This window comes from Gavialis gangeticus, unplaced genomic scaffold (genome assembly GCF_001723915.1).
Source record: "Gavialis gangeticus isolate Ggan-Ray unplaced genomic scaffold, GavGan_comp1, whole genome shotgun sequence".
NCBI classification, from domain to species: Eukaryota; Metazoa; Chordata; order Crocodylia; family Gavialidae; genus Gavialis; species Gavialis gangeticus.
In genome coordinates this window covers 3,406,367-3,432,734 of record NW_017729013.1, presented here as the reverse complement: position 1 = coordinate 3,432,734, position 26,368 = coordinate 3,406,367, and the positions used below count along the sequence as shown (strand labels likewise).

At 44.7% G+C, this 26,368-nt stretch overlaps 1 long non-coding RNA gene across 1 annotated transcript; it reads left to right on the top strand.

Moving 5' to 3' along the window:
• Positions 1-12,729: 12,729 nt before the first annotated feature.
• LOC109293457 lies at positions 12,730-22,014 on the top strand. The gene is made up of 4 exons (XR_002096319.1): positions 12,730-13,006; positions 16,745-16,844; positions 17,479-17,625; positions 21,262-22,014. It is a non-coding gene; the product is annotated as an uncharacterized LOC109293457 (long non-coding RNA).
• The last annotated feature ends 4,354 nt before the right edge of the window (positions 22,015-26,368 follow it).

Sequence of the window (26,368 nt, the reverse complement as noted above, 5' to 3'; positions counted from 1 at the left end):
TGCATTGCCTCCCCGAAAAGCATCACATTTATGGGCTCAAGTCGATGTGACCCCTGTGTTTTACTTTTTGTCCTAACTGTGGCATATCTCAGCCTATACCTTGCTATTGCCTGGGGTATTCATTACTGTAGAACTGGGGTGCTCAGTCTCCAGCCCCTGGGCCAGATCTGGCCTGTGGAGCTGTATCATTGCCCCCCTCCCAGGCTTCCTACATGTCCTAAACTTGGGCAGTGGGGGAGCAGTGAAACATTAATTAGCACTCCCCTGCTGCCAAATTTCTGGACCTCTGGGGAGCCTGGCAGGCTGGATAGCGTGCCTCTGTAAGCTGGATTGGATGGGAAGGGCTGGGGTTATGCAAGGCCCAATCTGGCACCAACTCTGGGAAGGATCCAGCCCATTGACTGGCCCTGTGCCACTCTTCCAGCCTGCAGGGCGAAAAGGTTGTAAACTCCCAGCATGGCAGAGCATTTGTTTAGCATGGATCCTCTGCAATCCTTCAGATTTGCTTTGCAGTTACGGACGTCTGACAAGTGACTGACACCTGTAGCACTTTGGCCTCCTTACTGTGCCTTTATCTAATTATAGGCCTGGCCTTGTTTTCCGAGATATCACCATACCGTAGCTGGAGCTGTCCCACTCTCCATGGAAAAAGTGACTGCCTAATAGAGAAACCTCCTCCTAGAGAGCTGACTGTACGAGCGTGGGTACAAAAAGGGCATTGGAAAACAAAATCCTTGTCTGATCAATTGAACATTTTTTTTTGTCTTGAAGGAGTTTACACCCCACCTCCCCCACTTTGCAAGAGGCTGGTGTCACCCACAATAGCTGGATTTTGAAAAGAAGGTGGATAGGTAAGGGAGAGAACATATAATTAAGGGTGGAATCTGGGGCTTTTATCAGATTGTGACACTGGGGAATGCTTTCTGCACAAAGTATACTGTTGAAAAAGGCAGTGATTGTGCCTTCCCCACCACCATTATCAAAGCTACAGTCAGTCAAATCTTCCCTGTTATTAAATGCTGTTCTGCAAGTCTGCATTGTGAAACTGAAGGATATAATCACAGGTGCCAGACATGGGGAGAAAGCTGATCCAAAGGTGTGAAAAAAAGAAAACACAAAGATGAGCTGAATAAAAACATATAAATGAGGTGTAAAAAATCAGATTACAAGGGGCAGAGAAGGTGGGTGTAAAATGAAGCAGAAAAAAAAAAAATAAAACAATTCCTAGGTTTCATTTCTCCTCTTGTTAATGCTGAAAGAGACCATGGTTTGTCTTATTCGCTGGCTTTTGACTGCCCTGCTGCATACGTGCAGTACTTAAATGTTAAGTTGTGAAACAAATTCATGCACTTGTCAGCTGTTGCCTTGCCATTGGCAGAGTACATCACTGTGAACCATCTTGCAGAACGGGCCCAATCTAGACGAAAGCCAGGTACTCTCTGATCTTATAATGGTGCGTGTTAGTCCTCAGTATCTCAGTATTCACGGCAAGGGTGCAGACACGCTCCCTGAGCTATAGCTCTACTGGGTTCCTAGTGTAACCTTCAGGAGGTGGTAGCCGTTGTGCAGACGGCGAAGCTAGGACAGCTAAATGGGGTAGTCATATACCTGCAGGAAATTAGTCACTTCTGCTGAAAGTGCCCTTGTTTCACAAAATTGCTTTTTTTTTTTCCCGGTGGAAAATGTTCCCTCCGACAACGTAAGCAGCTCTGCTTTATATCTTTTGAAGACCGTTAATACGTCGAAATCCAATTTTGTTCATGTGGCAGTGTAGTCGATTGCTAGCGGTTCTCTTTCCATCTTTCAGTATGCTCTTTGTGTATTTCACAGTAGCTTCACTTTTTCTGTTCACGAAGAGGTTTCCTACTTTAAAATTTATACCATTTTAGTTAAAGAAGTGCAGAACAGTATGTGTATTCTCTATATCTGTTTGTGTGGCTTGTTTTGGTGTAGCTGAAAAACAGGGTAAGTTAAACCAAATCTGGAACATGAGTGTCCATCCAATCCTGTTGCATCAGTTCAACTATTTTCCTTTACGAAAAAATCTTGTAATTACATTGGGGAAAAGTTGCACATAACAAAATGTATTAACACACCTTTTTTTTCACATCTTCCTGGATGTTAAGGGAAGGTCCATAATAATGTACCACCTATTCACTCTGTGGGAGTCATTTCTTCTCAGCAACTTAAAGAAAACACAACTGAGATTGAGAGTGGTCAAAAATGTGTGGAAGGACTATGTATGGTCAACTATGTTAGCTATGTAAGCTCCTATGTATGGGGCATTTCCTCTGGCCTATGTTATGCAAGAAGACAGATGAAACAATCCTAATCATTGCTTTCTGGATTTACTAGTTATCAAAACCCAAATCCACTAGCTGACGTGAAATTTTCATGCTACAGGTACATGTAACATCCTGTATCTTAATAGAGCCTATTGATATACAAACTTCCCCCATGTTTGTCAATCAGAGGTGAAAAACTCCAAGCCTTTTATCTCACCTCTTCTAAATTTTCGTGGTTCAGATGAAATAGAAATTGAGTGTGAGCGTCATTGGGTAAAGTTAATATTGAAGAAGTTGCTTCATCTGTCATGCTAGTATGGGTTTGTTTTGAAATCCGCTATATTTCAATTGTTATGGATTTTCATTGTCTCTTTTCTAAACAGATAATTCTGAAAAGAAATGATATAAGGTGCTGTTTTGCCAGCAAGGTTATCACAAAGGCAAAAAGTACAGTCTGCCAGCATAGAGTTTCAAGACTCAGAAGCTGAGCAAGTCCATAAAGTACTACTTTGACTGTGTGCTGAGACCTTTGATAACTAGGGCTCAGTTTTTGCCCTGGCCCTTAGACCAACTGAAATATGCAGTGGTTTTTTATTGTATGAACATAATTTAGTACCCCAGGATCTTCTGGGATTTTTACTGTTCACTTGCCAAGTATGGTCAGCGTCTAGCTAGGATTGCTACAGCATTAACCACACTCACCACTTACTCACAGAAATAATTTATGTTTGCACAGCTCTGAAATCTGCCACTTTTGGATTCCGGCATTTCGCTAATGATATATACAGGTCCAATAGCTTGGTGGTGGTTATTCAGAAAAATCATCCCACCAGTGTCTGCTTGACAGCATTTAACTAGTATCCCTGGCAAGGGATAAAACAAAGTAATTGGAGCTAATAATGCTATAGCACATCTGTAGCAACATAGACTCCATGGTAGCTATTAAGCACTGGCACTGGCAAGAACAGAACTTCGATCTCCTCCTTGAAATGCACAAAAGCCGCTTGAGTTAAAACTAAAACCTCCTTTAGCTACCAGCAGTGTCTGAGTCTCTGAGACACAAACCAGATTACATCAGTAGTTTGCATGCAAGGCAGTTTATCCCAGTATGTCCTAACTCTCCTACAGAAGAGCACAGAAGTACCTGAAGTTGTTACATTAATGTTGTTTGGCACTTACTTCTGCAGCCCCAGAAGGCAATGCCTGCTCTTGACAGTTTATCTGATTAAAGGAAAGCTGCTGTTAGGAGGGCCTGAGCACAGCTCTGTGGAGAGCTCCTATAGACTGCCCATGGTACAGTATAATGACTGACAAGTAGGTGACCTTTCTATGCTAGGGATTAGGTTCCCATATAATTCCATCCTATGCGATGCAGACGACTTGTCTCTACTCTGTGATGGATCGTGTCATGGGATCTAAAAGCTTTTGCATGTTAGTTAATGCTCTGTCAACATGCACCCCTGAGAGATCATCTAATATATCCAGGATGACAATTAAGGTCTGGTCCCGAATAGGAGAGATGGCTATTAGTGAATCTCCAGAGTCTGATGTGCCTTCTGAAATGCAATTGGTCATATCCCAAAGGGATTTTTTTTTTCTGCATCCGCTCGCTTACACTTTACCCATAACATGCATCATAACTGCAACAGCTAAGTTAAAAATCTACGATAAAATGAACTGGAACATATTGATCCAATTTATAATAGCATTACAAATCCCGAAATCGTTACATTGTAGTAATAACTAATTTTTAAATAACTAAATGGTTTTATCTGCTCCACTGCACTTCATAATGACAAGTAAATATGTTGGTGTGTATAGCTACTTCTTCCTTGTCCTCGCTAGCAGAAATTTTGTTTCCTCTTTAATAAGCCTATACTATGCATCTGGTTTTTCTCCAGCATCTGGTTTTTCTCATGCCTCGCCAGCAGCATGTGCGAAATCCCACTTTCTTTGAAATTTCTACTCATAAGAACCTTCTCCCACGTTCTTCCAATTTTAAGAAAATAAACACAAAAGTGTTTTTATATCGACATTTATTTTACAAGCGGAAAACCAACTGATGTGTGTATTGACAGGTTTGGTCTCCACACTTAAAAGCAAGGCTGCTAGAATATCAGGGCGTCATCAAGAGCAGGGAACGATGGTAATAGCTAGGACTGTGCATGAGGCAGTTTCCCCCACCAAGCAGAAGAGAGGGTGAAATGTGGAGTGATAGACATATGGTTCAAAGGGTCTCAAGAGATCTGGATTCAGTATTTGGCTGTACCACAGACTTCTTCTGTGATCCTGGGCAAATCACTTAATCTCTCTGTGCTTCGGTTCCATACCTGGAAAATGAGGATAATGATTCCTCATTAAAACGCCTTCATGCTGTGAATGAAAAGTGCTCCATAAAAGGGCTCTTTAAAGAAACCCGGGTTTTTTTGTTTTTCAGGCAGAGATTTTACAAGCTAGAAAAGAGCTGGGTGTGCTTTCTTCCTAGTGATTTTTTGGGGTGAGATAGCAGTAACTTACTGTCCTTTGTGTCTGAATTTCTAACAGGATTTTTCAGTTTGCAACTGGACTCACAAAAAGCTCCCTTACGCACCAAACACATAGGAGCAGAGCCAGTATCCGGCACCATCCCATCTCATATTTGCCTTCAAGGTAAGAAAGTTGAGTTGAGTCTCCATGGCCCATTCATTTCTTGGCCTCCTGCACAAAGTGACCAGCGTTGCTAATTAGAACGAGCTGCAGCGATAACTATATGATAAGGACATTGCCCATGAAGAACTAGATGGAGGACCAGCATCTTATTCGACACAGGTGATTGAGCAGCCATCTGATGATAACCTCATTTGCCACCTGGGGAGTATGAACAGCATGAAGTATATCATGGAATCAGCATATCTCCATGGCTTCCGGTGTAGCTCCGGTGATTTGCAATGGCTGAGGCACGTGCCAAGATATTTCAGTTTAAATTTAGAGTTTCCATATTGGTTTGGGATTAATATGAAATGTAGGGCAATAAGAAGAAGCCTTGAGGTATAATGAGTTGTGGCCTAGCAAATGCCGAGGACAAATCTTGCAACAATAGTCAACAGGACAGAGGTGTTCTGGCTACTATTGCCATCTTCCTTTTAACAAAAAACCAGCGTTGCTTCCTTTCTCTATGAGCACAGTCCAAAGCTGGAGAAGCCTTTTAATACAAGCTTAACAACATTAAGTACCCAGATGTACTTATAGCCTAGCTATCCAGCCATTTTTAATGGAAGTGAAGATATCCGCTGGCTGCATCTACAAGAGACAATGACCGCACAGTAACCAGAGTTACTTCGCTGTAGCATCCTGGCATGGTTGCCTAGTGGTGTTTACCGTGCAGTAGTTCATTACTACTGTGCAGTGGCTCGTTACTATTGTGCAGTAGCATCACATCCCAGTTCATGCCCAGCAACGCTACTGCAAAGTAGTAAGGAGCTACTGGGCAGTAGTAACGAGCTACTGCTCAGTATGCATCTCGTGTAGACACGGCCACTATGTCTCTTAGCTCAGTTCTTGAATTTGTGTTAGTGGTAAAAAAAATGCCATTGTGTGGTAGCTAAAAACTGCCCTTAACTCTGAGCAGCTGATGATTACTAACAACCCTATTCTGTCGCTGGAGCCTTCTTTCAGTTTTCTGTAGCGTAGCCTATAATCTACGTGGGCTTTCTAATGAATGGCTGCAGATACCGAAGGGGGAGAAACATTTATCAAGATTTAGCATCAGACCGCATCATGAATTCTTAAAGAAGCAGGGGCACTTCAGCAGTAAAAAGCCTTAATTTTGTGGTCTCCCACGAGCTGCTGTTACCAGTCTTCACTGTGGTTTCAGGGGTTTGACCTTATGGAAAATGAAGGCTTCTCCCTACATAATCTTGTAAGTGTGGATAGAGCATTAATCCATGCGGCATCTGTGACGGGTCCGGCTGAGCTGCTGCCTGGAAAGCATTTAAGGATCTCCACTTTCGTGGCACTGGCAGCCACTCCACACCCTTAACCATCACTGCTGACAAGTGGCTGCCACTCTTCTCGTCATCGCCCTGGCTCCTGCATCCTTCCATTTTGTCTTGCCCTGCTTCAGTCTATTCAGTTCTGTGTGTCTAGACTGTAGCCTGCCCTACCCATCTGTCCGTGTCACTGCCTATTTAAAATCCCTCATGCCCTCCCCCTTGCCTCTAGCTCTCTGTCCATGCCTCCAGGACTCTCCACTGTGATATTTCTATGCTTATTTCCACCTATTCCTTCTCTCCTTGCCTCCTGCTGTATGATGTTACTTCCAAGCAATTCTCCCAAGTGTGTGTTTTGCAAACTCTTCCTTTTTCCTGCATTTCTACAGGTGTTGCCCAAATAAACTTGTTGCTTCATCTCTACTTCTGATGCATTTTTCAGCAAATAAAAGCTTCTGCATGCTCAGCTCTATCCTAGACTCTTTTTTTCCCTTGACTTGGACCATTCATTTTCTTCCTTTGGGCAAAGATCTCTTCATACTTTCTCCTGGGTAAGGTTTGGAGACGGAGGAGAGCACCAGTATAACTTGGACTGATGCTGGACTCAGCGATACAAGCCTGGTGTCTTTCCTGAGCTGATCCTTCAATGTGTTTACCTTTCTGCAAGGTGAGCATAGTGCAGGCATTTTGTTTCACTAGGTTTTCATACCCACACTGCCCTCACTTGGCACAGCCATTTCCCAAGCCAGGGAGAAACTGGCTCCTGGTGTGATAAATCTGCTTATTGTCATGTGAACTATGCTGCCGACCTCTCCTGAGGAACCTCATTTTTGCCTGTATCTCCTCTTGGCTTTTACCACTGCAGCACCAGTTCTCCACACTTTAGACTCCATGGGCGCATCTACACGCGACGTTTACTGTACACTTGACTAGTTAGCTGCACAGTAAATGTCTTGCATCTACACATATTCAACTATTAGGTTGCAGTAAACTAACTTACTCCACAGCGGGAGCCTGGAACTTGTAAATACAAGTACCATCCTGCTGCAGAGTAAAAAACTCTGCAGCAGTGCATGTATAGATGCTGCCCAGGCTGGTTGGGGTATGAGGGTACTTCAGTGCAAGGGCTGCCTGCCAGCTAGCCCCCAGACTGAAGCACCCCCTATGCCCCAGTCCCTCCGCAGCGCATTGAGCCAGGGAAACAGCTCTGGGCTGGTAGGCTGACAGCCCCACCAGGGCTTCCCACCAGCCCGGGCTGCTCCAACCTGGCTCCACGTGCTGCACATGAATTAACTCTAGAGCTGATTGCTCCAAAGTTATTTGCTCCCAGGCGCACATTCAAACAGCATGCCCAGGAGCAAAAACTCTGGAGCAATAAGCTCCAGAGTTTATTCATATGCACTAATTGCACATCTAGATGTGCCCCATGCAGGGAAGAAAACTGCAGGCTCCTTAACACAGTTACCGTAACCCCATCTTTGAGCAACTGCAAAGGCTCCCTATTCACTTTAGGTTATAGCTTTAAAAATTCTCTCCTTGGGCCAGATTCCTTTCTGCAGGACCAATACTGATTTACAACCATCCACAATTTGACCTAGTACTCACCTATGTATTCCCTTACCGGCTTCCCTCAAGCTCCTATATTGTCTTTCTTTCTGTCCCTTCACTTAGTCTTACTAGTATTGCTACCAGCTCCTTCTCCCCTGAAGCTCCTTCCAGCTGGAAAAGCCTTCCTGAATCGTACTGGGTGATCAGAGTTAAGCCAGTTTCAAATACAGTCCAGTGACAAGTCTTACCTGCTCCACGTAATTCTCTTTCTCTTTTTCTTTTTCATTATTTAATGTTGTGATGGCATCGTGTCATTGTGCAAGGCACAATTAGCTTGCCAGACACTGGGCAAAATAGGGAGGATTTGCAGAATTATTCTAGTAATGTCATTCTTCTCAGCTTGCTAAGTACTCTTCTGGTATTATTCTTTCATTTCACAGAAATCAGTATCCATGGAGTTATTGTCTCTTGTTTTATAGCCTACAATAGTGCATTTTGAAAAGGTTGTGAGACTCTCTCTCATAATGGAGAAGATTTCTGAAACCTTTCCATTGTCTTATAATACACATTTTTATCAAAGTATATAAAGCAGTATTTTCAAATTATATAATGGTGTTACAATAGGGCTCAGAGTCCTAATGTATCAAAGTATTTTATACTTAGTACGAGTGTAGGAACGAGGATGATTATTATGGTGCCTTGCCACACTTGTTTTCTGGAATTAAATATGTTCGGTGTTTAAGAAATGTCAGGAGGCAGGACTGTACTCGGAGCAGCTCTGTTTGAAGCCAGTGGAGCTATGCTCATTTATGCTGGCTGAAATCTGGTTTGGATGCCCACTTGGTGCCACAGAGCAGGAAGGAGACACGGTGTACACAAGGATACAATAGGTTCTAGTGTTTTCACCAATGTTCAGTACATTTCAATGATACAGGGCATAAAAATGCTTGCAGCTGCTGGAGCCTTGCAGGGTACGGTTCCAACAAAGCTTAAGCTGCTTGACTTCACCATGTAAAAGGAGTGCAGCTTAAAGAGCTCGAGCCTATGAAAGGCTGACAAGTAGGCATGGTCTATGCTTAACACCATCTGCCCAAACTATTCTACCTAGCAGACAACTGTGTTTAACTACCCTGCCTTTTAAAAAGTCCTGCCTGACCTGATTACATATAGTTAAAAACAAGAATGAACCCGGGCAATTGCTTGTGGGGTGATGATGTTCAGTATATCAGGTTTTAAGGAGAGGTGAATTAGTAAGTGATTTATATAATAGAAACATCAAGAGGCTCTTTAAGTATAGCAAATTGCCAGGCACCACTCTAATGTGTACACAGAGAGAAACCTGGCTTGCCTTCTGTGCTGAGACTCGCCAAAGGAAATCTCCCTGATGCCATCAGAAAGCTCTTTCATGATTTAGTGTTTGAGGTCCTGCCATGCCATCTCCAAAGCAATCAGTCTTCCTTTTTCATTAATAGATTGGCATAACCACGAGCCAATATAAAGCCACACAAAGTACTTCTATATGTGCCATCAACTTGGGATTTTTACAGACTTGAACAAGCTGCAAGACTTTTTGTTCCTTCCAAGAGTTCAAAGATCTGGGAAACCTCAATTTCCCTTGCGCATAATAACCCTTTTCTCCACTCCAGTGTGATCTGTAAGGGTCAGAAAAACGGGAATCATTTTGTGGGGATAAAGCAAGTCTTCAAATACCCCTGCATGAGCATGATGGAAAAGGCTGGGGTTCATGTATGGGGAATAAATACACAGGCTTTCGTTAGACACCTCCTAGCTAGTTGAGAGTGGCATCCAATAACTAAAGCAACTTAAGCAGTACCCAGTAATGGCATGCATTTGCACTTTTGGGGTGCATTCCCACAAGTGTGCACATGAGTTTCCCCATGGAGCAAAGAGCAGCGGCACACATTTGTGCTGCTGCTACTTGTCCCCAGGGATGCCCCTGCACACATACTCCAGCACGATGCAAATTGCCCTAAGTAGTATACAGGAGGCTGGAGCCAGCACCTGGGCTGGCCCCAGCAGCCTTACCTGGGCTCCTAGGAGCCTCCTGGGGCAGCAGTGGTGGCAATCCAGCCACTCGGAGCCTGGACAGCAGGCAGAGCATGGCTCTGAGCAGCCAGGCTCTGGTTTGTGGTGGTGCACACTGCTGCCACGTGCAGGTTTTTTTTGACACCAGGATCTCCCAGTGTCCTAAAAAGCTGCCACACTGCAAATTAGCCACACAGCAAAGGCATGCACGTGTACCACGTGTGGTTTGAGACACCGCAAACCACACGTGTGTGCTCATGGGGATGCGCCCTTGAGGAGCAAAAGTACCACATGATATAGTGGTCTAAATGAGTGCAGATGTTTCATTTGGCTGTAAGCTGGACTTGTCATGCGTTACATTTTTTAGTAGAACTGGTCAAGACACTGGGGGAGCAGGGGAAAATACAAACTAAACATGAAGTAAACCTTTTGACCAAAGTCAAATGTTGTATGGAAATGTTCCTGCCCCAGATGAAAATTCCCAGACTAAATGAGGGGTGTGAGATCTTGATGAATTTGAAAAGAGCAAACTATTCAGAACATTTTTTCCATGGAAAGCTTCAGCTTTTTGAAAAGGTGTCTCTACACTAATTAGTCTCCTGGTTGGTATTCTCAGCAGATGGGCCCAGACTTGAATGGTCACAGAAACTGTGGCATATTCTACATGAGAACATTGCAACCGTCTAACGGATGACATTTAACCTGGGTAAAAGATCATGTGGACACTCTCATTTCTGTTTAAAAGTGGATTGCTTTGATCTATCTTAAACTTTTATTAATAAACAGTCAGATTAGATTATCATGTCTGGCCTCTCATATAGATCGAGAGAGAGAGAATTTCATTCAAGTACTCCTGCATTGAACCCAATAACTTGTGCTTAGCTAATGCATGACTTCCTGAATATCATCCAGGCACAATTTAAATCTATCAAGGGATTGAAGAACCCACGGCTTTGCTCGGCTGTTTGCTCCCCTGGTTAGTCATCCTGATTGTTAAAAGCGTCTGGCTTATTTCTAATTTGAATTTCTCTGATTTTAACGTTCAGTCACTGGTTCTTGTTATGTCCCTGCCTGCTTACCGCATGCAAGCCAAACCGCAGTAAGCCTCATTAGCCTAAACAGTAATAGTCTGCATGAAACCTTCTCTACCAGTTTGACTGAATTGGTGTACAGATTTTTTTTTTAATTTGTAGCCAAGGCCAAATTAGCCACAACTAATTCCACATCCAAGAGTCCAGAACCATAAGTGGCCCTACTGTCAGCAAACATCCTCCACCACATCTGGGGCTTCAGATGTTTCCAAATCCTTTGGTGGGCAGCCTACTTGCAGGCCCAAGCCCGGAGGCTTGGGGTTTGAATGCCCCCGAGTTTTGCTTGCCCTTAGCCATAAGGCAGCAGGAGCAAGCAAGGGAGGAGACTCCCGTTTCCATGAACCGGGATTAAAGCTGTTACACCTCGGCAGGTACTGAACCACGCCAGAAGAGCAGTTCTCCCGCGGCGCGGTCCAGGAAAACTGCCTTCATGAACACAGATACACGGTATTTCCCTTGCCAGGTTAAGAAGCCACTCTGCTTGACCTGAGCCTTCAACCGCACGCTTGCTGAAACCAGCACAACTCTGGGTGAAGACAAACCCAGGTGAGCCTTCCCCCCAGGTGGAGGTGAGGCCCCTTGCAGTCAGCGAGGCTGGGGCAGCAGGGGGAACTTTGCACTGCCACAAAGCCTTTGCTTGCACTTGCCCTGATTATGGATGGCCGTCTCTCTGGCCCTGCCAATTTGGACTGGTTCATAAGTCTCACATTCACTTCCGGAACAAAGCAAATAAGCAAGCAAACCTAATGCATGGGAAGTTGGGGCCTGTTTATGTTTCTGCAGGCTTGCCAAGGCTTGCTTCCCATTGGCGCAGAACACCTGAGGAAGTCCTGCCCTTTGGTTAATTTACACTTCAATGGCACTTTTTGGTCCCAGCATTTTGTAAGCATTAATTAATTTAACAATCCTCACCGCCATCCCAGGGCAGGAGGCAAGCAACAGATTTCCAGGGAAGCAGCAATTTGTCCAGTGAAAGAGCATACAGGAGCTATTAAGCCCCCTCACTTGTATTCTGACTCTAGTCCTGACTTCCTGAGGGACACTGGGCAAATTGCTTAATCTTTGTCTCTGATTCCTGCTCGTTGAAGGTAATGATGCTTCCATGTCTATGAGATTTATGGATGGGAAGGGGAGGAAAAAAAACCCATCAGCAGCAAAGTAGTTGTGAGCGTTCTTGTTTTACACATAAGGGAACTGAGGTGCAAAGGCTTAACCATTATAATGTTACTTAGCCCTTGGCATTTTTCAAAGCTCATCATTAACAAGTAACCCTTGCAACCCCTTCTGCAATGTAGCTGATTAAGTACTGTTGTGAATGTAAGCAGCGTAGGAAAAAATGATGTAACTTTTATGCCCCTTTCAAGAAGTCTGCAGCGAGATCCTTTGAGCACCATAGAAACCATAAATGCTAAAGCATAGTCAATACACCATGACAAACTTTTAAGAGGATGAAACAATCCAAATCTATAATCCATGTGATGAGGTCATCCAGAGGACAAGTCATCTCTAATATGATCAAAAAAAGAGATGTCTCTGGTACAGAAGATTTGATCTGGCATTTTCCTCGGCCTCGGTGTGTTTCTTTGAAAGGCTCCTTTGTTCTGCAAAGCTATGAATAAAATGAAATCACAGCTGATGTAAATGCTGATTCTGAATGGCTGGAAGCCAACCCATATCCCATGGCAACTCCTCCTCCTTCCACCATGTCAAACTTTCCCCATCCTCCAAACCAAGAAAGGGATGAGGCAAAAAAAAAAAGTCGCCGTGTTTTTACTTCAGTGGAAACACTCTGACAGCGAACAGAGCTTGAATGGGTGATCTCAGGATGCGCTGAGGGGAGACCATGCGCTTTGTGACACAAATAGAACAATAGTCTTTGGATGGCTGAGGACCGTAAATTGATACAGCTGGTACAATTGGCCCGTTATGAATCTGTGCCCTTTTATCTGTGAATTGTTCATGAATCAACTCTGATTTCAGGGAAAAAAAATCCATTTATACTGCAATTAGCCTTCAGATACTTTGGCTGGAAAGTTTCTACCAGTAGGCAGTTCACAAGCTGACTTTGGTGAGTACTCTCGATTTATGATTCACTCTTTAGCTGCTTTGGGACGGGTCGCGGAAGTCGCATGCCACTGTTCGCATCTGCTCTTATTTGATCATCAGTTGAACTCAAACTTATTCGGATAACCAGTTTTTATGCTGATATGTTAAGTAGCTTACAAAGCTCCTATAATGCTTTGCTAGTTGTGTCAAGGGCCTAGCTAAACTTGGTATGACCTTTAGCTTTTGTCACCTGTTTTGAGAATTGTCTACCAAGGGTCTTTTCCCTCTTCAGCGAATCATAGGCATTGTAAGCATCTTGCACTTCAGTGTTTCCTTTTTAAGGATGTCAGACAGTTACCAGGATGAATGATTTGGCTCCCTGGTGTTGCGGTATTTCTCCTTCAGAGATAAGCACGTGGGAATGAAATTGTACGCTAAGTTTGCTCCATCTGAATCACTGCAATATCACAACAGGTTAAGGATGGGTATGGTATTTTATAGTCCTGATCCATAAGTTAGCCGACTTCTTTCGGGGTGGTTTTCTGGACTTCTATTTTGTGTTATCTAATACCATAATTTCTCACATATAACACCCTCCCCCTGAACTTGGGGTGCGTGTCTCCAGCAGGGAAGCTCATTTCTTCACTAGAAAAGGAGCACTCCTGAAGACACCGTGCATCCCATGCAGCTGCCAAAATAGTTACTGATTGTCTGGCTGAGCAAGCTGAAGTCCTGTGTTAACCCTCTCACAGCTGTAGCTATTGTGATAGTGTACATTTTGCCTGAACCACAAAGTGGGCTGCTGGTAGTATATTGATGAGGCCTGTGATGTGGGAACATTTATTTACAGGAACCTATGTAAAGAACTACTTGCAGTAAAGAACTACCAGTTTTGCTACCGCCCTTGAAATGGTGTGGGGCCTAACCTTGTGCGATGTAGGGTAAGTCCACATGGAAACAGAGAGTCCAGGAAGCGTGGCATCTCAGGAGACAGTCTGGGTGATGCAGGAGGCAGCAGGAAGCGTGGGATGCCACGCTTCCTCAACGCTTCTATGTTCCCTGGAGAAATGCATCACATAGTCAGCCATGACGCTGGAAAAATCTTTTCTTCCCCGCTTCGTTTGGCTTTCCAAAAACCAGGCACGTGTTCTATTTGAGGATGTATTGCATGCAAAAAATATGGTAGTAGTCTGCACCTCCTTGGAAGCCTCAGCTGAAAATACGGAACAATGAATTAGTGGACAACTTGGGTATTTTGGGCCAAGTATTTATTCACTAGGAAAGTGAAGATGATTTTTGGGAGGAAAAAAATGTATAGCTGAGAGAATAGTTCTGAATCCTAAATTCATGACTATTCAAGCCTCTGACTGCCTGATCCTGTTGAAGTTGGTAGAGAAGTCCCTTTGGAAATTGAATCAGGCCCTTAATTGCTGTGACAGTATTTAATTGAATGCAAGATGTCACAAAGATAAAGTGCATGAACTCAGGACCTTCCAAAAGGAGAAGCATGTGTTCTGTTAACATGAAAAGTGTCCCTGTGCTAAATAGTACCCACGCAGAAATTTCCAGCCAGTATAATCGTGGGGTAGATTTTATTTCCATAGCAAGATGCATTTGTTTTAATGGCAGCAATTGGAAACTGCCCGGAGCTTTTGGGTCTTGAAACGAGCCTCAGGGGAGATGGCTTAGTGGGCAAGGGGCTTGTGAAAAGGGCAAAGGTTTATAAAGAGACAATTTATCATATGGCCCAGCAGCTGACCACACAGACTCCTTCACCGCACTCTGTATGCATCCCTGTTCCGTTGCTGTAGGTAACATTATAGGCCTTTCGGCTACTGACACGCATCTCTCGTCAGACGGTGTGAACGCGCTGCAGTGACTCCAGGTGATCATTCAATATTGACTACAAGTTTCACGGAAAGATCTTACATCTTCCAACAGAAATTGCCTGCTGTCCTTTTGTATTTAAAAATATACTACTCTAAATCTCTAATGCCCAGAATGTCCCCAGTTGCATGGGACTAGCTAAGCAGATGGCAAAAAAGAAAAGCGGGCATGAGCTAATTAACTGACTCTGTGGCTTTACCTCCATTACAACCTTTGGAGAAGGCAAACATGCAAATACCTGCTACCGACATGCAGTACTGCCGTGAGCCACAGTAGGAACTGAGGTCGTCTATCCCAGGCTCAGGCTGAACTAGGTGCAAATTTAAGCTCAGAATTTTGCAGCCTGCTTGCACCAGGGGTTCACACTGCCATGCTGTCCCCGTGGCTTAAATCCCTGGTGTCCACAAGGCCTGGAGGACAATTGCAGGCAGCTGAGAGAAGGCGTCTCACTCATTGCTACAAGGCAGCTCATTGTCACCCTGTCAGGCAGCTCTGTCTCATCCGAGAAAGAACCTGTCCTCAATCCAAACTCTGGCCTAGTGCTGATGCAGAAGAGAGGCATCCACTACAGATGAACAGCAGGCTCACAAAGCTTTGCGTTACTGAAACCATAAGGCTTGGCTGAAATCTCCATTCTCTGTACAGAAAAACCAATGACTTCACCTCTGGACCTGCACTCACGTAACCTCTGCGTTCATGGATCTATTAGGAGGTTCCCTGGGAGGAAAAACCTAGCTGCCAAATAAATTGCACCACCCCAGCAGAGATGTGCAAGAGGCTCAACAGGACCCCAAATTACTTGGAGCTGGGAATATTATGGATCCTCTGCAGATGCTAGCAAATTTGTCTCTCTTCCAGAAGGCCAGGTCCTCAGCTGGAGCAGACTGATGTAAACTCCATGGACTTGCATGGAGCTATGTTGATTTACATCACCTGAGACGTTAACCTGAGAGGAGTGTGTGTGTGTGGTAGGTAGGAGGTAGTGCAGTCTTTGGGATCTTTCCTTTCTAATTAAAAGCAGATATTTTTTGAAACACTTGTAGTGGAAAACTGTAATTTAGACTGAGAATTTCCCATTTAATGCTCCCCTAATGCCTGTGAAAAGCTCTGAGCTGCAGTTCATGATTTGAATCTTTATGGGTAATTAGCCAGGAGAATTGCATGGAGAAAAGCAGGTAGATATTTTCAGAGCGGGGTGGGGAAGGGGTGGAGAAGAGAAGGAATTTGCAGATGTGGGGTCACAGGCAGTTCTGCTGTAGATTAAAGGATGTCTCATCCATGTAATTTAGTTAAAGATTCATAAACCCAGTTCTGCTCTGTACAGGATCTTGTCAGCTAACCATCATTACATTGTGTATCTAAGGCCTGATCTAAACACGCTTGCAAAACAATGTATGATTTGTGCCCCTTACCCTCCTTTGAATTTGGTCCACTGAACTTAAGGCAGGTTATGTTGGTGAAACAGGCATGGCCCAGGATAAAAGGACTGTGTCACCGCCCCACGGTGTCTCTCTTCAGAACGGGGCCCTTTCCCTGTAATCCACAGTAAAAGGTGGACTCAGCTGTAACGATTACCACAACCTCAGTTTAATATAACGCTCCTTTGTTGAGAGCAGAGCTGCGTTTAGATTCTTGTTGCCTTATTCCCAAAGAGCAAAGGCCCTGCCAGACTTGCATTGAGTTGGTCAACAGGTTTCATGTTGGTCAACAGGTTTCATGCACCAAGGGAGCCAGAGGGTACCGTGAAGAAGAGAAATGGATGTGACAGCGACGTTTGCCCTCAGTTTACCGTAATTGCGTGCAGCAGTTCTAGAGCTCGAGATTGATTTTGGAGGGCTAACTTAAAACAGTTAACTTTTTCCGTTTTGAACAGGAGCGTGAGAATTGTGGCTTAGCCACTCCAGTTTCCCGTCTGTCTCTGAAAGGTGCCAGCTCCTGATGCTGTAAAGGGCGGTGAAGAAACTGCACAATAGGTAAATGTGGGCAGCCGGTTTCCTTGAAGCCAGAGGTTTGCATTCCTTCCAAGACTTTTGTTTGTATTAACTGTCACAAGTCACAATGTTCTTCTCTATAAAAGCACAACCTCTGTTTGAGTCGGACTAAATCCCTGGCCTCGGTAACCTCCTGTGGCTGTGAGTTCCACCGTCTAATTATGTTTGGGGAGGGAGAGAGATTTCCTCTTGCCAGGTTTGGATTTGTTAGCTTTCCATTTCACTGAATGTTCCCTTGTTCTTGGGTCCCTAGGTAGGGAAAACAGAAGTTCCCAGTTCCCCTTCTCTATGCCATTCACTGCCAACCACTTTTATCCAGCTCCTCTCAGTCCTCTCCTGCATATGACAAACGACCCTGATCTTTTCAGTTTCCCTTAATAAGGGTTTCTCCTGTGCTCCTGTTCATGCTCATCATCCGCTAACTCTCTTCTGAGATGGGGTGACCCACAATGCACACTGGATTCCAGATGAGGATGCACCATCAATTTTGCATAATGGTATTATAATGAGCCCTGAATTTGCCTTAATTACCATAGGCAATGTATTCCTAGCAGTTACTACATTTAGAAAAACAAATTCCACGTGGAATGCAGTCATGTTGCTTATTTGTAAACAGCAATTTGCAAAGGTTTTCCAGGCGACCGCCAAAGGAATTGAAGATGGAGGGGAGGGAGAGAAGAGAAGAGAAGTGAACGCTCCCTGAAAGCATTCGCATCTGATGGCACAAGTCTATTGGGAACGTGTATGGAACAGAACAGAATATGTAAGCATTGCTTTAATCCCATAGCAGAGTGTGTTTTCATCCAGCTCACCACTTCAAACCGCAGCATCAGGAGAAAGCAGATAGAGAAGAGGAAGAGGTATCTGTCTCTGTCACTGAAATGATAAGGGATCGTTCCTGGTCCTGGTAGCTGGATAGTTAAGCACAATGTTTATTTAGTTTGGCGCTGTAATATCTACGGTATCAGATCAGTAATCTCTGATGGTTTAAAGCAAAATGCATGTAGGGGGAGAACTGTGTTAGTAACTGCAGCAGATGCTAACTGATTAATAGCACTCAGGTGAAATCAGGGCTACACCAAGATGGTCCATATGCTCTTCATCAACCCGCAGCTGTTTCCCAATGAATGTCTCATGGCAACAATAGAAGTAACACCGACATATTCTCACAGCTGAAATGGTGGCTTCTCCTGCTGTTAACAGGTCTTCCTTTCTAGATGGCTGTACAGAGCGTCCCATTTATGTGCTATGGCCATGCTGTCAAGGTATAAGTAATCACTTTCATACTTGCTGGTCTGCACGGTCACCAAGGTGTAATATCTGATGGGCAACAGATGTCATCTTTCTTCCAAGGCTTACGGCATTGTATTATTGCCGTAGTTCCATCATATCTGCGAGATGAAGGAGGAAAAAATCCCAGTGTGGTTTCTTCATTGGAAAACCCGCTAGTTTGTTTTTTTTTAATTTTGGCTTTGGGGTTTCAGTGCCTGAAAATATACTTCAAAATCTAGAATAATACACACAGATCTTGTTTATCTCATCAGAAATGAGGTCATGTCTCCTTACGGATATTGTTCACGTTGGAAACTCCCCGGTTGGTTCGGTTGGCCCGTATCCAAATTAACTGAATCTCCCCCTTCAGGTCGTGGAGGCATGGTTAGTGCAGGAGTTCCCAGGAGTGCTAGGCATGCTGTATGTTGAAAACTTTGCATTGTCCTGTATTTGATGAGATGTTGAAAGATAAAGTGGCCAACTGAATTTCCAGGGTCCGAATTGTCGGAGGAAACCTGTAAGCCCAGACTCTGCTGTTCCTTAACGTGCTCAGGGACTGTGTGAAATACGGTGGCTGAGCAGGTAAATGTACCTATCATTGTGCGTTAAACAGTGCTCGAATGCACGGGTCTGCCATTAGAGCTTGTCTGATTGAGACGGTCCCTAGGACTCGGCTCCAGTGGTGCTCTGTCTTTGCTTCTGAGAAAGTGCTGTTCAGTCTTTAACTTCCAGTCGGATGCCCACCAGGAAACCTGGTTTCACGCCTCATCTGAAGGACATGATATGAGTCATTAAAACCATTTTTTTAAAGTCTACAGGTGACCTATGGAGCTCCAGGAGACTGATTCAAATAGAGCAGCCATTCCCAGACACTTCCCATGAGCTGGGGAGGGTTTCAGTGTGACGGTCCTGTTCTCCCTTGGATCTGAGTTCATACCAACTTAATATCACGGTCCCCAGCATTGCGGATTAAGCCCTCGGGATTGGGCTGCTTGAAGAAGTTGCTTCACAATAAGAGCGGGGATGAATATGATCTATGAGGGGTTCCTGTGAGCGAGATCTTTGTGTACGGTATATGCTAGATAGCTAACTTCAGGCTTACTCCTCTGTGCACAGAGGGAGATGGCATGGAGCAGTTAAGGCACTGTTGCCTTCCAAGTACAGACAAGTCCTATAAAACGTTTTCCAGTTGAATTCCCTTTCCCCATGAGCGCCGGGTTAAACTTGGAGGTTCATATATTACTGCTTCTGGCCTAAGTTGTGCCCAGTGAAATGCATGGGATCTGCAATGGAGCAGACATCCTTTGGGAACCTTTGACTGCCTGAACTGCCTTCGTGTTGCACAAACTGCTGTGATGCAAACAGCACTACAATCTGCCATGCCCTCCAGCACCAGAGGAGAGTTGCTCTGATGCCCATGGTGCTGTGTAGGGTATAAGTCAGGGAAAGAAAATGCATCTTCCCCACCCCCAGTCAAAAATTTCCAGTAATTTTCCACACATGCCAAGCCCTAATCAAGGCCACCCATTCCCACAATCTCACACAAATAAAATTCAGTTGCCACATCACTAGGATGTATCTTCTTCCAGCCAGATGTAACAGGTACATGTATATGTTCTCTCTGTGATATGCAGCACCTCTCTGCTGCTTTGTATCTGATCCACTAAGGGGATGGATGTGCTCTAAAAGCCAGCACAGCAAGTCAAAGAAGCGCCTAAAAGTGTTTTAGGAACGTATAAGCCTGTTTTCAAAAATGACTTGGACATTTAGGTCTGTTGAAATCAAGGTGAGGTGCCTTAAATGCTTTTGAATATCTACGTCTGAGGTGCCTGATCCCCTTGCCTCTCAATATACATGTGACTACGGCCATTTGTAGATGACATCAGGGTTTAATTCTCCCTAAATTGAAGCGGTGGGTTGTTGTTTTTTTAAAACACCACTTCAATTTAGGGCAAAGTAAAGCCCCGCGTCGTGTACACCCGTGTCGGAGCCTGATCCTCACCTGCTTCCCTCCTCAGCTGTAGGGTAGGAAACTAAAACTCCTCGGAGGTGTTTTACTTTGCAACACCCCAAAGTCATTTGCTGTGTCCCAAAGGCACATTACGCCACTGAATGTGCTACAGCGGCTGGAATAAGTGGCAGATTTACAGTTAGTGGGGCCCTGTGATCCAAGCAAGGTGCAGGGCCCCCCTCCCATGCCACGGCACATCCGCGGGGGAATTAGCATGGCACACTGGCCACGGTGGCTGGAATTTCCAGCCGTAACGATGGAGGAAGCCAACAACCTGCTGGGCGGGAGGGAGGGCCACAAACAAAATGTGGAAGGCTCTCTGGTGGTGGCAGCGGTGCCCCGTGCCAGCATAATACAGCACTGAATGTGCAAACAGCAATGCCATTAAAGCGGTGCAAAAGGCACTTAACCCACTTTAAACCCTCTTTAAAATGTCATCTACAAACGGCCTATGGCTCCCAAGTATGTGCTTGCTGAAGCCGTAATAACTCGTGCTCTGCTGGGATCGCCAAATCCCAAGAGCAAGCTTATTTTGGCCTGAAGTGATGTTAAATACATACTAAGACCCACTGTGGGAGAAGGGCTTTCTGCTGCTTGTTCTCTACACGTGTTTAAGAGGAAGCTGAGGGCACTGGCGTGGATTGTCCTTCAGTTCGAAGGGATCTTCCGCAATGTCGTGTAAACCACCATGAAAGTCTCCCGACGGTTTGTTCGCTTGGCTTTTCTTAATGACTATGCCTAATGCTCTTAGTTTGTCCATCCAGCAGCAACAGGTTTGAACTTTTCTAATGCAGCAGGCTTTGAGTGAACAGCCCGTGATATTAGTGCATATGGCTTATCAACGCAATTTTGCCTGCTTTGTGAAATCTATTCCATTTCTCTCTCTCCTTTACCTGTAAACTAGGTAAGAAATTTTTTTTTAAAACCCTACTATTTGATGATCTTTCTACAAATCAGAAAACTGGCTCCATGGTCCCATTATCTCCCCTTATTAAGTATGTTTTCATGCTGTGCTTTTTTTTTCATGCCCACAGTCAATAACAATTTAAATGATACTCTTTGATGCCCTTTGTTCACATCATTTATTTCCATCTCTTTATCTGATTTTGCCAACAGGACCTAATTTGAAAGAGGCTGCAGTTCATCGGCAGGAGGGATTTAAACACCGTTCAGACTGACATTTTCCCTCATCTCGCATCCCGTGGGGTACCTGATTGCAAATTTATAATCCACCAGACGTCTTGCCATCAGAAGATACAGACTTACAGTAACAGCAACTAATTTTTAAAAGATCTGCAGCGCATCGGTGTCTGGGGCTGGTTTACACAGACTAATTAATCCTTATTTGACCTGAATTAACTCTTAATCTGTGTGAAATGAAAGAGCTTTAGTGGGATACGGCAAATTTTAGAAGATGGGAAAATCCTTTCTGTGCACGAGGCTTCTGCCTCTGGGTGACACAGATTAGAAGAGGTGCTGGGTTGCTGCTGGAAATTAGGTCCTTCCTTTTTATCGTTTTCCCTTTCTCCAACCAGAACATGCAGGAGAGGAGACATTGTTCCTCTTTCTTCAGCACGAAGCAGAGGAAGGTTATATCATTAAAAGACACTCTGGGATTTGAATTAAATGTCAAATATGGTTTTTGTTGACAATACAAAGCCCAGTGTTGGAACAAAAACTGACAGTTCCTACCGTGGGCCCCAGATTAATATTAGGCCAATAATCAGATTTCACACTGGCTGGGACAGGGATGGATTACTATCTGGTAGATTAGCACAGCCACCCCGTGACCCCTTTCTGCTCTGCTGGTTCAAGGGTATTTGTACAAGAGATAGAGGACAGCAGTACTACACTAGCAGTAGCTCATGAGGCAGGGAGTGTTCGGCATTTGTACAGCACCGGGCACAAAGAAGTTCTGGTCCAGAAGTAGGGCTCTAGTAACAATCAAAGGGGACAAGATATTTTATCCGCTCAAGAAGATCACGCATCAGGTTGATAATAAAGGGGCTTTGGTATCCTCAAATAAAATGTACTGTATTGAGCAGTGTTGGCACAGTGCTTCCTGTCATTCGTTGGTAGGATAGGCTTCTTACTGAGTGCGGGGGGAGGCTAGCTATGGCACCCTGCAGTCTCAAGTAGGAGGATCTGCCTGCTTGGGGTGGGGGGACTGAGGTCCTTTATTTGGCTTTCCTGCTATAGCTTATTGGGTGACGCATGAACCAATCACTTTGTGCTTTATCTTCTCCTCTCAGCTCACTGTCAGGTTTGTCTGCACATTAGCTGGGGCATTTCAGGATGTCACCAGGGACCTGCAGAACAACGTGAGCAAGGAAGGTCATTTTGGGACGGAGCTCCTCTTTCCCGCACTGGCAACCCCAAGCCTCCTCCACAACATCACAATGCCAGGTTAAAGGGGTTTGCTTGCATCAGTCCTGCAAGTGAGGGTTACAGGCAGGGTTATAACAAAGCACCTCAAGACTAAAGTGCACGCCATTGCCTTTCCATTGTGCGGGCTCATTCCTCATTCCACCATTATATGTAGCTCTAAAAGGGACAGGCCTAATCTGATCATTAGCTATTGCTCTCCTCGTTTCTCAGTAGACTGCCAGAGCATCTGCGGCTTGTCTAAGGCTTGTCTACCTGGGGTGCAAGGGGCCGCATCAATGCCTCAGTGTCCCCTGGCCACAATGCTCTCTGAGTTAGGAGATAAAGTGGATACAGCAGCAGCTTAGGGGTCTTGTTCCTCAATGCCTGAGGCAGCTGATGTTTCTCCCTTACTGAATCAGTTAGTGAGGCCTCCTTTGGAGTTCAAGGAGGCTCTAAAAAGGCAAAGCAGTTCTCCAGCAAGGGAGAGAGGCAGGGAAGTCAGTGGAAAGAGTGGGAAGTTTAGCACCCTTTGATAGCTGAAATGTAGTCTGTCCCTTTTGAAGACCATAAGAGGATTCATTTAGCATTCTGTCTTGTACCTTCTGAATCCCACCAGCCACAGCCAGGTGCTTCTAGGGAGTAGGTGGCTGCAGTTTTACTTTTGGTTTTTCCCTCAAAGAGGAGTGCATTTGGGTTGACTGATTTGGGCAGGACTGTGAGCTGCCACAAGTCGATGCGCATGCAGGGCATAGAGCCCACTGGGCTTGACAGCCAGCCCCGGTGAATGCCATGTCACATCAATCCCCTACTCTATCAAGAGCCAGGAACAGAGCTTTTTTTTCAGAGAAAGCTACAAAAGTCTTGGTCATCAGTGATTACGGGATAACTATGGGAGAGATCTTCTTTACACTGGGCACTTAGCAACTCACTTAAGCCCTGCTGCAAGATGGCTGATGCTCCTTATACCTATTTGCCCTGCTTATTTACTAGTTTATCATTTGCCCTTACAAGAGGCCCCAATGAACATTAGGATTGCATGATATCCATGGCGGAGCAGGGAATGGAGCACTGAACTTCTAAATTCTAGTGACTTAAATGGATCCCTCCATCCTATGTAATGTCACCACAAATGTCTTTATTATTCAATTAAATGTCTGCGGCTCTCCACCGGAGATACGCATTAAAAAGGGCCTACCATGTTCCATGTCATAAATGCTACCCTTCAAATCAGCCACCTGCCTAAGTCTTGAGGCAGTCCGTTTAAAAGGTTTTATCTTCAAAATCCAGCTTGGTTTCTATCTTTATTTTTCGACTGCCCCCACTTGTTTGCTTTTGAAGTATTTAGAATGGAAAATAAATCATAATCCACTGTGATGTTTCCATCACTCAGTAATACCATGATGTGACAGCCTCCGAGGATCACATGATTATAGTGATAAGGGTCTAGTTTGAAAATGTTTACCGTTTCCCAGGTGGCTCTTGGCCCTCCGACTGCATTAATGCTGTGCCATTTTCCGGACAAATGCCAATCTCTGTCTCACAACAGATCATCATTTTAATGCCTGCTTTACTCTTTGAATTATGGTAATTTATTGTAATAGTGTGTTTTGACCTTTTCAGTATTTTGTATTTTTATTGGGTAGATGTTTCCTCTCTTTCCCCAGAGGTTAATGGTACTGTACAAGGGAGAGGGAGTATGCTAAGTCAGCCAATCAAAATACAGAATATTGAAAAGGTCACAATGCAAGAGCATTTTGCTAATTCAGAGCAAGGCGGGGTGGGGTGCGTGAAAATCCAAAGGCAATATTTGTGAGGCATGCTGTGACAAGAACAGAAATGACATCTTGTTGGCATCCTAGATTAAAGGCCATCAATTTGGACATGTTAGGAGTGATGCTCGTGCCTTCCCATGTAACGAGCAGACAATATGCAAATACCTGTTTTGCATGCATGGTGACCTGCTTGCAGGTGAATGCGCTGAGGTCACAATTTGGGTGCTGACATTTATGACCCTGGCCCCCTTCAAATGGGAAGGTTGTATCTATTTCTAAAGGCAATTGGCATTGCAAAATGAAATCCAACCTGTGGGGTAGGTGGAAATTGAAAGAGCCAGCGCTGTAGTGGAAAAACCAGAGAAACTCCATCACCATTTGGGTGCTGACCTAAGAGTTGCAGGTGCCTACAAAATGACAAGTGGCTGCTAATGAATGCATTGGCATTGTATGAAGGTCTATTGGTTAAAAAAAAAAAAAAAGAATTGGTTAACAAAAAAGCAAAATGCCTTGCTAAATGCAAAGCTGAGCCCTATGTTGCTGTGTCTCTTGATAACTCTGTTCAATATTACTGATGTTCTTACCTCCTCTGTCACTCCGCTGGGCACAAATATAAATACTTCTGGGCTTGCCAATGCCTGGTGAAGGAGGAGCATTAGCCAGCCCTTGCAGCATCCTGTTGTTGGGAGCAAAAGCTTAGTTTGGGACCTAAGCTTTGGACCTCTGCAGGTGAGGAGTGAGGAAGCACCGCAAACAGCTCAGCACCGCTATGCTACAGGACAAGCAAAGAACTCTTGTTAGTGGGCTTCAGCTGAAGATGGTCATAGCAATAAGATGCTTTGTTTAGAGGGAGAAAGGAAAGCTACAGAGCAATTAAGGAGGGACAATGAGTATTTACTTAAATCTGTACTGAGGCACAGTGGCAGAGCAGGTGTCAGGTGTCTTGCTACACCTGTATGTATGTGGGTGTTGCTCCAGATGTACACTGGAGGTTCTCCCCAGTCAAGCTACAACTGGGAACCTAATCATTGAAGCTGGGGTGCAAGGGTCAAAGGTGGCTGGCTGGGATGTCAACTACATTACTTCCTTAAGTGCTGTTGGCTTTAGAAATGGGTGCACTTCAAGCATGACGGGCCGTTTGGTTTGGGTAGACCTATAGCTCAGGTCTGCAACCCAGGTTTGGGGTCCTGGGAATAGAGGAGTGCAAGGGGGAGGTGGTGTGGCCACGTGAACCTGAACAAAACGTTGGCTCTTTGGGGAAAGGAGGCATGCTTTTGTTCTGTGTTTGTACAGCCCCGAGCATAGCAAGACCCCGGTCCTTGTGCCTGGGTCTCCTAGACACTAATAGAAATACAAACAGGAGATAATAATGCAGAGAGAAACAGATAAAATCTTTGGAAAGCAAGACTGTGGGCCAAAAAGATAAGCACGCTCTCCTCAACCGTGCCCTTAATTTCTTTGTTCCCCATGCTGTGCCCCTCTTCACTGAGCAGACTGATGTACTGCAGCAGAAAAGGCGACATCAAGTTGCACTTAGCATGTTTGTGCTGCAGTATTATACAGTACCGTATAACAACTGAGCCCCAGAGGCAGCCAGTGCAATCCAACTTGATATGCTAACAGGGAGATTGAGAGAGACAGTAAAATGCACTTTTTTTGGTGGAAAATCACATTCCCAGGCCCCTACAATTTCTGCTGAGCCATTCAACTCATCTCTAACCAAGAGCTAATTTATGGCATTTACTCAAAGCAAATGGTTCCAGTGTGGGAGAAGGAATGTAGTTAGCGAATACAACATACATTACTTCTCAGCTCTCCAAGATTACCTGTGAGACACATGATTCCTCTTGCTCTGTGTAGGCCTGATATTTTTAATCTCACAGGTAAACATCAAACCATTCCCATTTATTCCAATGAACATTTTAGCTGTCCCTTGGTCGATGGCTACAAATGTCAAGGTTTTGCTTTGCTGGGGGTTGGTAAGTCTGCTGTGTAGCTGCATTGTGTGATGCTGAAACAGATACGGGGCCTCATCCTGCCACGGGTAGGACTGGATGGTGCTCAGCACCTCACAGGACTAGATG